Source organism: Convolutriloba macropyga, chromosome 1 (assembly GCF_964194025.1).
Source record: "Convolutriloba macropyga chromosome 1, txConMacr16.3, whole genome shotgun sequence".
NCBI classification, from domain to species: domain Eukaryota; kingdom Metazoa; phylum Xenacoelomorpha; order Acoela; family Convolutidae; genus Convolutriloba; species Convolutriloba macropyga.
Window position 1 is genome coordinate 5,722,598 of NC_134468.1, and position 12,973 is coordinate 5,735,570.

Sequence of the window (12,973 nt, forward strand, 5' to 3'; positions counted from 1 at the left end):
GGTTGTTTCCTTCTTCTTTAACAAAAATGTGACTTACGAAATTTGCGATTCAGTTCTGGGCACAATTCAAAATGCTTTAAAGGTGCGAAGCTACGAATAAGCAGAAAAAACCGGATTTCATGAATGATGCGAAGAACTTGATGTTCTATGACATTCAACTGCCAATGGACTGCATTTTTGCGGTTAAAATGACGTTTTTGAGTCTTGTTTGAGAAGATAAAAATTTACATTCGATAAAAGTAATTTCAGTCTGGGCAGGGTGTTACTATTTCTAACGTAAATATATTTCATCAGAGATTCCTTCCCAAAAGATTAATTAAATGAGTGTGTGAGAGCTTTGATTCTCACTGAGCTTTACTATTGTAATTCGTTTTGTGGGGATTGCCAATGTTCTCTTTCAGAATTTACAGCGGACAAGGAACTGGTCATGCAAATTAATTTGTCGGCAATGTCCTGCCCAACTTCGTATTTAATTCAACAATTTCAATGGTTAGCTGTAGAAAAACGAATTTTTTTTCCATATTTTTCTTATGGGTCATCAGCTGGTTCATCATTGGCAGATGTTCATAGACTATCTTAACTCGCTCGTTTCTCGAAATTACAAAGTGAGAAGATCTCAAAACATTTACAACTTTAAAACTCCAGCTATGAAAACGGCTTTTGGCAAGTGATCATTCAGTTTTGCAGTTCTCCACGAATGGAAACGACTTCCTTTTGAATTAAAACATTTATCAGTTAAAAACGCTTTCAGAAAACAGCTAAAAATTTTTGTTCTAATAAGCACTTGAAAGCTGTGTGGCAGCAGATATTCCGTGCATAAATTTAAATAGCCTGTTGCTCGTTTCATTATTTGCACAGTCCGTTCGTTTAGGCCCTCTATTTATTTACTTGCTACCCGTTACTTTTAGAGCCTGCATTTGAGAGGTTCAACGTGAGTCATCATTTTTATGCTGATGACACGGTTGCATAATTACTTTTTCTGCAACAACAATATGACTAAAGGAGTTGGTGGTTCAGTATTGGGCACTCTGCAAAACGACTTAGTGTTGTGAAGCAACGAATAAAAACAATGAAACAAGAATTCAAGAAACGTGCTCAGAAAAGATTGAAGGTCTGTGACATTCAACTGTCAATGGATCGTAAACTTGCGGATAATTTGAAATCTTTGGGTTACGTTTTAAAAGATAAACTCCCTTTTGATGCGGTTACTTCAGTCTGTGCAGAGTGCTACTATTTCCTAAAAAAATATGTTTCATGAGGGATTCCATAAAACATTAATTTCTGAGACCAATTGAGTTCGTGAGAGCTTTAAGAATCCTTAAGTGCCGTTTTAGAGCAAAACAAAATTTATATTGAAGTTTGTGTAGAATCTTCGATTAATAAAACATCTGATAACAACTTTTTACTCAAACAATTTGGTCTACCACAAAACAAATTTCATTATGCGTCAAGACTTAATAAAAGAGGCGGAGGAATCTGTTTTTTCATAATTCTGATTCTATTGGAAAATTGTTTTGTTTTTTTTTCGTTAGTAACCACTGTCTGTTGAACTCCTAGAATAAAGGTCAATTTATTTATTGAGAGCTTCACCCCTTTTGTTAAAGGAGAAGAGGTTACTTTATGAAACAATTCATCCGCTAGTCGATCTGGATGTCTCTTTGAAGACAACCAATGATTCTTCAACTCCATGGAAAGTGCTTCTAGAGGTAGCGTAGTTAAACACGTTGAAAGTGAAACAGATAATGCGGAGGGCTTCTGATCATGTCATATCCTCCAAAAACATGTGCATTGAGGTTACAACAGATTTATTCCTACAACGTCAGGTCTTTCAATAATTTGTTTCTCATTGACCCGTTTACTGTAACTAAGCCTACGCAATAAGTTGTTAAAGAAATTTTAAAAAAATCAACCCCGATGTTAATATAGAAGTTTTTTCTAAATTGTTTAGAAAAAAATATCCGGCATATTTTAACTTTGATTGGAAGGAATATCTAGCAGCAGAAAAACAACACTGAACACTCCTATTCTGATTAAAAATAAGAGCCTATTAACTCAAAGATGTCCGTTTTTGGACAACGAATTTTTGAAATTGAAGAGCAAGAACAGAAAATCAGAGCGTGCTTTTCGAAAGACAAAGACCATTAACATAAAATCTGTCACTGAAATATGCAGGCATATCGAATATACACTCAAGAATGAGTCTAGCCGTGAGTTTTTCGCGAAATCTTTAATAAGCAAAAAGATTGAAAAAAATAAACATATTTTTGTTGCATTAATTGTTTCAATCACATCTTTCAAAAGATAAATCGGATAAGAAGGAGCAGAATAAATTTGTTTGGGCCCCTAAATCTCTCAGTGTCCTCTAGCAGTACGCCTATGCTCGACAGATTCTTGATGCATTTCTTTAAATCATTGCTTGGTTTTCATCTATCCTTGCTATTGAACTTTATAATTTCTTCTCCAGAGAATGAAGTTTTTCCACAAGCTCTACAAATAGCGGTTGTAAGACCTTATATCAAAAACATAATCTCGGTTGTCAAGAATTAGGATTATAATTGGTATTCCTTCTTCCCTAGTAACCTACGTTTAACTCAGACAACGCATCGCATACCTCTTGGCTTCCCCATTTGATCTCAAGCGAGATAATGGTAGTTATTTTTGCTTCAGTAGATTGACCGTCCCTGGCTGTTCATTCGTGAACACAGAAATAAAGAAAGCAGCTAGCACGTCTTCTTTCGCTTTGTCTGTCTCTGTTAAACTACTGTTCTCTTCCTACAGACAAGGGACGCGTCCCGTTCACCTAGTTTTCTGATTGACATTAATCCAGAACAATTTCGTGTTTCGCTTCGACTTCAATGGCACTTGTTTGTCAATTTCGAAAAACAACTTTCTATTCTGTTTACTTACTTCATTTTTGCTTTGCGTACTCTTTGAGACTGCTTTCAGTTTCCCCTTTGCAGTAGAGTTTGAGGAAATTTGCAAAATCACACTTCTGAAGTTTTGCCTGAATTTTGTTTTCAACTTAAACTCGATTTGGAATTCAGGTGTTTCAATCTCATTGTCACTTTTGTCCTGAGGCGCTCCTATGTCAATTGTTTTTGGTTCAATCGAAACATCAGTGCAGAGATGATCTAGTAAGGAACCTCCCTGCTGTCGACCTGTTCAAATTGAGTTTCAGACGCATTGCTTTAAAAAATAAATATTCCCAGGTTTAGGTCCAGACCCAAATTGAGCTATGATCAGACTATGCAGACTGAAATGACCTCTGATCAGACTTTCCAGACCAAAATGTCCTCTGATCAGACCAAATCCAGACCACTGTCCAGACTATAGTGCACTTATTATCAGACCCAAATTCAGACCACTGTCCAGACTATAAACAGACTATGATCAGACCATCTTCAGACCATGGTCCAGACTCAATTTCAGACCATTGCCCAGACCTTAATCAGACTATGATCAGACTCAATTGCGCTCAAAATAGTCTGATCAGTGAAAGATTGTAATTATGAAGAAATCTCTTAATTTTGCTATAATATATTCATTTCATAAAAACTAGTGTTTGCAGTATTAAAATCATCTAAGGAAAAGCCAATTCTGAAAATATTGCTAATGAAAACGAAACCTAACTGTTGAGAAAAAAATATTTACCATACCCCTTAGTTCATTTTTCTGACTCAATGGGTGAACTTAAACAGTTTTCCACAAGAAACGTCGTGGTCTTCAGTTAATCAAATTTTCCTCTTGAGGGGACCAGCATTTGCTATCAGCTGGACTCCTTGTTTCTGATCAGAGTCATCGGACTTTAGACGAGTCTCTGATCGGAACGCTGCTTTATTGTTGTCTCTTGGCAGAGCCAACATCCCTCAATAAAAAAAAAACAAAAAAATTGAAAAAATATAGCACTCGAAATCAGACCTTCCAGACCGAATTGACCTCTGATCAGACCGAACCCAGACCATGGTCCAGACTATAAAGACTGTGATCATACCTTCCAGACCAAATTGACCTCTGATCAGACCGAACCCAGACCATGGTCCAGACTATAAAGACTATGATCAGACCGTCCAGACCGAACTGACCTCTGAGCAGACCGAAATCAGACCATGGTCCAGACTATTGTGCGCTCGAACCGCTTTCCAGACCCTGTAATTATGGTCTGGGAACACAGGGGTGTGCACTCGATTGGGTCTGATCGTAGCTCAATTTGGGTCTGGACCAAAACCTGGGTTAACTGGTTCCAAAAAATTTGCTTCTTTCGAAATGTCGTCTGGCAGAGTTATGTGATTGTTCCATTCTTATTTGGGTAAATAAAATTGCCGAAAATGACGCGGCAGTGCTGGTGGTTCCAATGGTTTTAGGTACTTGTTGAGTGCTCAATCACTTTAGCCTTTCCATTTGGGACTTCTGTTTACCGAAGAGGGATATAAGACTTGCGAGACGCAGTCAGCTTTAGTTCAAGGTGCTGCATATTATTTAAGGAAATGTTAGTGTGTGTATCACAACTTGAATATTAGCGCAAACGTACCTCAGCGGTCAACGTCCGTCGAAAGTGGGATTCATCTTTCCCCTATCAAGCTATATCCTTCCACTGGTGCCACATTGGGTTCCATTCGCCGATGGGTTCCACTCTTGGACGGTTATTGTGTCTGCATTTGTAAACCATAGTAAGATTTTTTTCTATAGGAGCTCCTTTGCGTCTTATTTCTTTCATTAGTTTGTTTGTGCTTACTATGTAAATGAAGTCTTTGTTCTTTTCCTATCAGTTTTATCAAGGGGTGTGTCTGTTTTGTTGAACTTTTTTTCGAAACTTCTTGTCATTGCAAAAAAAATTTGTAAACTTTGAGTTCTGCTACCAATTCAATTCAAATTTTTTGTTTTGCCGCAAGTTAATTTGGGGATAATGTTGGTTGCTCTTTTGTCTGTTTTCTCTTAGAATGTCAAAATGTTTTAAAAAACCCACAATTATAAGGTTCTGTGGCTTCTTTCGGTGTTCGCAATGGCACTTGGATGGTTTTTCCTTCAAAACATGTATAATCCGCAATATTTTTGATTAGATAGGTTTTGAAATCATTAAGCCTCTAAAGTTTTAAATAATTTTATATGTGTTATATAACAATGTATCAATTCCTTGTATCAATTGATAATCCGTGTTTCAGCTGATTTTTTGTCCTTTTCGGTGCAATAACTTAATCTCTTGAAAATCAGTTTTAAACCACTGTTCTTTTTAAAGAGCAACTAAAGCAGTACTCCAGATGAAACATCCATCTGGCAACAATTTAAACAAAGCAATTTTCTTGGCTGGAAATGAAATACTAAGGACAAACGATCCAAAAACGGTTTGCTAGAGTGTGAAACAACGCTGATTAAAGAATCAATGCCTGATGGCTTTATCGGAATTTTGAAGATACCTCGAAAATACCGATCAACGTGATTAAATTCTTCTGTTGAGTGATTCATTTATTTAGGTTGATTTATGATTATTAAGATGAAGCATTGAAACCATTTGACTAAAAAGATTGAGTTTTCAGCACTCATTTTTGATCGGAGTTTTGAGCACAAAAAACTTGTCTCGAAACCACACTCAATCAAACATAGTTTAATCTGAGTTGTTCATGAGTTTCTAGTAGACCAAAAAGATATATGTTTTTTTTTCAAAAAATATCTCAAAGAGTATCAGTTAAAAGTTTTAAACTTAGAGTTGCAGATGCAAAAGCAAAACCAATAAAAACTATGCCTTAAGTTACCCAAAACAATACTTTTCTTTAATCTAGTTTAAACAACTGATAGATGTTTAGTTGTAATTTTGGTAGAAGCTCGCTAAAAACACAGAATTTTTTACAAATGTAAGGCTGGTTTGCTTTCAAATGAAAAAGTGGGAAAATTTGATGCCAGCCAAAAAAGCACATCTTCGTGTAAGATTTTAACCTGATCAATTCATCCCACCCTCTTCAGTAGGTTAGAGACTATATGCTCAACTGTGTTTTTTTGTTCAGTCAAGTTTCGCTGATCAATATTTTCATCGTACAGAGTTGTGAGGTATCATTAAAAAGTTTTTCATGATAATTATATCACATTTAAAGGATTTTTGATTTTCGAATTCTAAAAGGAGTAACAGAGGTTTGAAGCATTGTGATCGTTAGGCTCACTTCTGTTGTTTTGTTGGCATTTTTCGAATGTTTTGTTCAAATTTTGAGCAATTTAGCTTAAAATACGATAAGATTATGAGCAAAAATCTCATTGGTGTTGCGTTTAAAGATAAAAAAAGAGCTGCTGCTTTGTTTTAACCAAGTATGTTGGCTTAAGTTTTGGCCAATTTTGGGAAATTTTGCGTGTTATTCAATTTTTAAAAAATGGCGCCAAATTTTCTTCTTTAGCTTACTTTGTTCAAATTTAACGTTAGAGTAGACAAATACACTACGGACAAAACCTTCATTCACTCAGATGAGGTTTAGTTTAACCTCCAGTTCCTAAAAGGTTGTTTTGGAGCAATAAATTTGTCGCCTTTTTGATGATTCAAACCACTATTTATCAAAAATGCCTCATTTCGTTTCTATTTCTCTGTATTTTTGTTTGCCAAAAATTATATTCAGCAAGTATCCGAAAATATGATTTTAACAGGCATGCAGCAATCGCAGGTCCACTTTTGGTTTCATAAATTATTTGTGTAATGCAAAGAGATCCGGATTGTGTTTTGACTGTGTCAAATTTTTAGTTGTCCTGGAAATGTTTTTTTTTTTCGAATTACAAAAAATCTTTTTTCATCTATGGGCTCAATTATGTTAATTGAAGCCCGATATTATGTCTTCTGAGCAATTATATTGCTTTTAATGGCTCCGACAATGTGTTTTTCTTGAATTTTAGTGGAATCTTCTATTTTTCCAAGCAATTTTTTACACTCTTGTGACGAACCCTAATTAATCAAGGACTTAACCAGAATCTAAAGATCAGTTGAAGCAAGTGCCTAATGATTTCAATTGATACGTACTGGTTTTTCACTGATAGATTTCTATAATTATTTCGTCAAATTAGCAATTATTGTAAAAATTGGAACACTGATTTGTTTTAATGGATGTCGATGAGCAAAAATTTCAAAATTATTGTTGTTCTAGTATTGGAATTCCACAACTGAAGAATAATTTGGTTTGTAACGGTGCCCTGCCCTATTCAAAAACGTTTTCGGTTTTTGTATTTTAAAGTACAGATTGGAATGATTTCAAATGATAGCTTAATCACTGATAGACCAAATTGACAAAAAATGAAGATCAACGTACGTTATGATTTCAGCAAAAATCTTTTTGTTTTTATGGTTCAATACTGTGTTTGCGTAAATTTGTCGGTGATATTTTAAGTTCTTCCTGTATTCGTTGTTAATTTGCACTCTTTTGTCTTAGTTCGAGTAATTATTTGTTTCCACTTGGCTTCATGTCAGTATCAATTCTATCTTTTTACTTTTTTCAAACGAAAACTTATAGATGTTTTGACTAATGATATAAAAATACCTTTCCAAATAAATTATTTTTTTTCAGACTTCTGACGTTTTATATTGTATCTGTCACCTTGTATTTTAGTGTCAGCAAACAGAGCTTTATTTGGGTTTGCATCTTCGCTGGTGACATCAAAATCATTTCGTTTAGTTAAGTTTTTATCTGATGTTATTTTGACTTTGATATTAGTTCGTTACAAAATAAAAAAATGGACATTTAGATGTGGTCGTAAATAGTGTTTTTGTTGTTAGTCTTGTTGCTTAGTCTTCTTAATGGCAGGTATCATAGACCCTCTAATGAGATTAGTTGGTTTAATTAAGACAGTTAAATAAGAAAAAATGGTTGAGCGGGGTCGGAACATTATGTGCAACCGCACATTGCCAAGCCTTTTTGTTGCAGATACAGTATACCAAATTTCTACTGGAGTAGCTAGTCACCTCCAAAAACCATGTTAATTTTGTCATTCTTACCTTAAAAATTTTTTTTTTCTTAACCTTTTGTTTGAGAGGATATAGCAATAACGTGGGGAAAATTGTAAAACACGTGGTGACTGTGTTTAGTATTGACTTTTAGTTGCTGGATGTGATCACTGAAAGTACTTTTCTTTTTTAAAAAATAAATTATTTGATGCATTTAAAAAGAAAATCAAGCCAGCGTTTTCCGTTATCAGGCAGAAATTTCTTATTTTTTTGCACAAAGAATCACAACCCCTGTCTCAAAATTTAAGGACGGTGAAAAAAATTTAAATTCAGCAAAATCACATGAATTTATTCTCCACATAGTTTTAGTAACAATTCCGCATGTCAGCTCAATTCTTAAACAATCCCATTACTTCTAAAAATTAACCGTTGACGCTTACAGAAAATTGTTGAATAAGTTTTACAAACAGAAGCTAATTTTCACGTGCTGAATTACATTGCTAGATCTGTTAATTCAATAATTAACTTCTAGAGATAAAAAGTTGGCTAGCCCGAGGAAGATTAGAAGTGCCGCAAAATTACAAATCCTAAATCATTTTTTATCGATCACACTTTAGTTTCTAAATCAATTGATGGATTGCTCCAGTTGATTACTAAACAACCAACATCAAATAAATGAAGCCTGTAGAACCTTTAAATTAAAACTAAATATGCAGCGGTTGATCATTCTAATTGTTCAAAGTATATCTTCGCATTTTCCCCTCTGAAAGATCCCGCTCTTTGTCGATTTTAGCCCAGTCTATTAAATTTCTAGGTAAAGTTCAATTCATTATAAAATGCCTTTTCGTGGTTTTTACATTTATAATTTATCAGCTTTGAAGTAAAATTTACCACCAGCCGAATTTTAATAAGTGATCAAGGCCTGGTCTGTGAACAAAACTCATTTCCTTTTTGGCTAATTGAAATTTGTAGAAAAAAAACTGATCTCGTCTCATTTTAAATCAGTCTTTTTTTCAGTTGCAGAAGTCGGTGTTTGAAAAAAATAAATCGATTAAACATTTCAAATTTGATTACGGGAGGTATGCAATATATTAAGTCAAAAGAGAGGCTGCGATAATTTAGTTCTTCTTTATTACTTCAGCAACAACTTTATAAAAAATGTCGGCGAACGAGGTTAGCGCTAATAGTTTTTGATAGTGGTTTGTTCCTAATTCTTGCATTTTCTACTTTTTCATCGGAAAAAATATCATCAAGTATCACTGGTCAGCTAAGACTATCCCATGGAATAAAATCAATCATATCCTTGATCAAGGCTCTGAATAAACTAAGACTTGGACCAAATTGTACCAACGATTCAGCATATCATTGAGAACTCTATTATCCCTAATATTGTCATGTCAGCTGTCCTAAAGATTCTCAAATTGAGTTAATTTTCTTCAATAGAAATTTTGCAGTGTCTGTAGCCACATTTGTTGCCGTTTTTAGACCTGCAAAGAGCAACTGAAAAGACGAGGCCGCGATTTAACCCAATTTTCTTTCGGAAACTTTTGCTCGCATCGGAAAGTTGCCTAATCTATCTTGTTAATAAACTGAAATCTCTTCCTAAGCAATTGCTCATTTGATGGAAAACATAAATAAAATACCTGTAAGGATTTCAGTGGTTTGTGGTCCACTATAAGGTACAAGAATAGACTTAGCTGATTTTTGCCGCTCTCTTGTTCCAACAGAGTTTCAATTTTTCCGTAGTAATACCAGGATCCTATATGTTGTCAAACATAAGGCACTTCCTTGTACAACCCTTGCAATAATGTTAAAAAATTCATGCATAATCCGTGTATGATCGCAAGGAAATCAGATATGACTGTAGTACGACTACCAGCTAATCATATATGATTTTTCCTCTAGATCTGATTCCATTCCAAAATATTTCGAGACGTCAAATTATACTAACCCATAGTTTAGTGATAGGAAACTTAGACAAACAATATGGGCTTAGAATTTTATTTGGCTGATACTCCCTATATTTCTAGTCATGCTACACGAATAAAAAAATTCAAGGCAATTTTTTTGTGAATTTTTTCAAAGTAATCATTTAAAGAATATCTTCTAAACAGATTGTCTTGATTCAGAAACTTTTTGTTTTGCTCCCAGTGAAATGTGAAACTTGATACAACTTGCCATGTCATACAAGATCTTGACAAACCTTGCAATACTTGAGACATCTTGCCAAGATCTTGATAGACAAATATTCCTTGGAACAACTTGATGAGATCTTGACTAGAACTGATCAAGATATTTCAAGAATTTTTCTTGGCGTAACTTGATGAGATCTTGACATATCTGAACACATCAAAAAAATTTTGTTTGTAAGAAACTTGGAGTGAAGTTGTGGAACCGGGAGTTCACACAAAAATAAGCCATGGCTAGAAAATCCAGACAAAAACTTAACCATGACTCGAAGTAGTGAAAATTACCACGATGCAACGCGTTTATGTCTCAACTTTGTACCGACATGCAACTATGACTCGTCAATACGAAGATTTGACGTAACGCAAATTTAACCCAAAAACACGATTATGATCACACAGAAAAAATAGTCATTGGAGGAAATCAAATCAAGTAAATTAACGGGAGCACTATATTCCGTCATTCTTGATATTTCTTGCTTAGTCTTATGATTTCTTGTTACATCTTCTTTTTGGGTGCTATTGAATTTTTAATACTCGATATATCTTGCCATGTCATGGTTAATTTTTCTTGGAAATCTTGCCTAGATCTTGTTTCTTGACAGCCTCGCAAAGAACGTGCAAGTTCGTACATATCTTGTTGTTTTCATGGTAAGTAACATGGCAAGATCGTGGAACGATTTGCCAAGATTTGGTATGTTTCTTATCAAGATGTACCAACTTTCAGTTCACGGGGTAGACAAAGAAAAACATAAAAGTCCATATGATCGAAAATTAATTACGTTCAGGCTCCAATTACCTTCAAGCTGTCAATCCGTTCAAATGCAGAATTACAGAATTTTGGCTGCTATAACGTTTAAGAGTCATAATTGACATTGAATGATTACTAATAGATATTTCTGACCTTCTAAAAATTACATCCTTTCAACCTTCTCAAGTTTCTAATGATTCCTGTGAAATCTTTGTAAGACAAAACGGAAACCATACTAATTAACTTTTACCCTGTAAGATTGGTGGAATCAATGTTGGTATGAATACCAAAAAATATGGCCTTTAAAATTGACCTGGAATGGAAACTAAGAGTTTTTTTTGATGAACACCAGGGAAAGTTGAACACCTCGGTCAAATTAATTCAGGATCAGACCCATCCAGACAATAATTAGACATAATGATCTGTCGACAATGATCAGACCATATCCTCGTCATTTTTGTTCATAAGGGAACAAACATTTTAGACACTTAATAACGATCCAAGACAAAAACGATCCAAAGATGAAAACTGGCTCTGATGAGCAATCATTATACGGCTCCTGAAAAACTTCATTGTAAACTAAAAATATCTTTCCAGATCACATCACCAATAAACATAATTGCCGCAATCTTTGCAGGATTTTTTATTATAAAAGGGGCGCTAAGTTTAACTATTTTCGCTGCAGGACCTCAACAAAACAAAAGTTTTTGTGCAGATAAATTTTGGAAGACTCGGGGAGTTGTGATGAACTGTTAGCTACACATCACAGGAGAAATATTTTTCTAAAGGTTTTTCATTTGTGAATATTTCCCTTTGTTAAACAATACATCTGTAACAGTTACATCTAAAAATTATGCGTTCAAGTTATGCGTTAAAAATTATGCGTAAAAAAATCATCTAGACAGTTTAATCAAAAAATAGGCTAAAACTGAGAGACTACCTCCAAAGTTAATCTACAAAGTGGAATTACCAATTTCGTCTGCTAATACGAGCGCCAAAGACAACAACGAAACGTTCAATTATAATTGTTGCAGGAAATTTGTTGTCAGAAAATAACAAAAAAATAGTCATTATCTGTGAATACAAAGTGCAGAGTTTCTGTGGAGAACAATGCTTGTCTCTCATGTATGGGATATGAGAGTTGAATGAAAATAAATTCCCGTTTCCAAACTGATGAAACTTTCACTTGCTGTTTGTAAAAAGATGCTTATATTCGAATATAACTATTGATGTTGTCTCTTATTGTCGATAAAATAACCGAAAGACAATGAGTTTACCGTTTACTTATAATTGGAAAAGAGTTGGCTGATAATTGTCGTTTTGGAAATCGGAGAGACTCAATAAAAAGCGAGGCCTTCTTGAGTGATATGTTCGAGAAAAACCCTAAAGAGACTAGCTCCTCGAAACAATTGAACTACAAAGAGCTGAAGAAAAGAAAACAAACGGGAAAAGGAGGCGGCAGAATCAGCAAAGATTTCATGCTGAGATAAATTCTCAAATTAAGTTTACTTTGCCACATGCAATTGTATTAAACTTCCGAAATCAAAATCTTGCATTTCAGCAACGCGTCGAATTCTGAATAACTCAGGATTAAATTCTAATAGCAGAAAATACTGACATGAAGAACCACACATCAAAATCAAAATCTAACACCTTTTGAGAAAAATATGGGCCTGTTCAATTTCATTATAACAAAAAGCGTTATTTGACTTCCCGGAACTAGCAGTCAGAGAGTATCAGTTCATAACCATAGAAATTAACAGTCTGTTTTGTGGCTAAGTAGTTCTCTGTTCATGTCAAATATTAGTATGTATCGACTGTGAATTGAACTATTTATGTGCGATTATTCTGTTCTCTATCTGTGCATAATTTTGGTTAATTCTTCCTTTCAACTGCCCAGACTTAATTGCCGACTGCCACTTAACTGGCCAAAAATAATTGCTGACTGCCACTAAAGTGGCCATAGCCAGACTTAATTGCCGACTGCCACTTATTTACTCACTTGCAAAGTGTTTGCATACACTCATAATCAACAACGGCATAACTATGTTTGTCAAAATAACAAATACTAAATTTTGCATAGTGGTTTTTTCATGCTGTCATGCGATAAATATTAAAGTTAAATAATCT